This window comes from Numida meleagris, chromosome 26 (assembly GCF_002078875.1).
Source record: "Numida meleagris isolate 19003 breed g44 Domestic line chromosome 26, NumMel1.0, whole genome shotgun sequence".
Lineage (NCBI taxonomy): Eukaryota > Metazoa > Chordata > Aves > Galliformes > Numididae > Numida > Numida meleagris.
In genome coordinates this window covers 3,859,477-3,860,787 of record NC_034434.1, presented here as the reverse complement: position 1 = coordinate 3,860,787, position 1,311 = coordinate 3,859,477, and positions in this window count along the sequence as shown.

The following is a 1,311-nucleotide window of genomic DNA, read 5'->3' as shown; positions in this document are numbered from 1 at the left end:
GTGCTGGTGCCGAGGCTGCTCCCGCTGAGCCGCTCCGGGCAGCCCCGAGACGCCGGGCAGCGCGGCCGGGCGCTCCCGCACAAGGGCAGGCCCCGCCCGCCCGCAGCCCCGCTGCCCGCACACCGACGCCCGCAGCCGCCCGACTGCGCGTGTGCGCATTGCACAAGCGTGCGCTGTGCGTGCCTGCGCCGTACGTGTGTATATTGCACGTGCATCTGTGCACACGCGCGGCTCCGCGGGGACCGCAGCCCCCCCCGCCCCCCCGCACGCGTGCAAGCAGCTGCACGCACACGCTGACAACACCTGCAGGGACCGCAGCCCCCCGTGTTTGCACGCGCACACATCGTGCGTGCTCACTGCTGCACAGAATGCGGCCCCGGGGCACGTGTGCACGCATGCACGCACAGCTATAAACACAGATGTAAACAGAGCCCTGCTGGCAGAGGCTGCAGCCTCTGGCTTACATGTGCAAGCACGTGCACACGCTGCAGGGCCGCAGCCCCACAATGCACACGCATCCCATGCACACACTGCTCACACACACACACACATACCTGCAGGGCCTGCAGCCCTGCTGCATGCACACGCACACGTTGCACATGCATGCACACACTGCTCACATACACACTCCCTGCAGGGAGAGACTGCAACCCCACTGTGTGTTCACACACACACACGCATGCACATACACTGCACATAAATGCACACACTTGCTCACACACACCCCTGCAGCAAGGAGCTGCAGCTCTGCTGCTTGCACACGCTCACATGTATACATGCATGTACACACTGCACAGACACTGGCACTCTTGCTCACGCCAGCACATACATCTCCCTGCAGGGAGAAACTGCAGCCTGCTGTGTGCGCATACACGCACATACATGCATGCGTGCACATGCACACACATGTAAACACACACACATCCATGGGTGTACAGGCATGCACACACACTGCACATCCATGCACACACTGCTCACACACGCACACCCCTGCAGGGAGGGGCTGCAGCCCCACTGCGTGCTCACACACATGTACAAGCATGCACACACATGCAGGCACTCGCTCACACACACAACCCTGCAGGGAGGGGCTGCTGCTCTGCTGTGTGCACACGCACACGGACACGCACACTCACGCATGTACCTGCACCCACACGGTCACCCTTGCTCACAGCAGCACATGCACCCCCTGCAGGGCCGTGCTGCACGCACATGCACACGCACACACACACACACACGCACACACCCCCACGCAGACCCTGCCCCCCCGGCCCCACACTCGCCCCACAGACACCGCCCCCCCACACACAC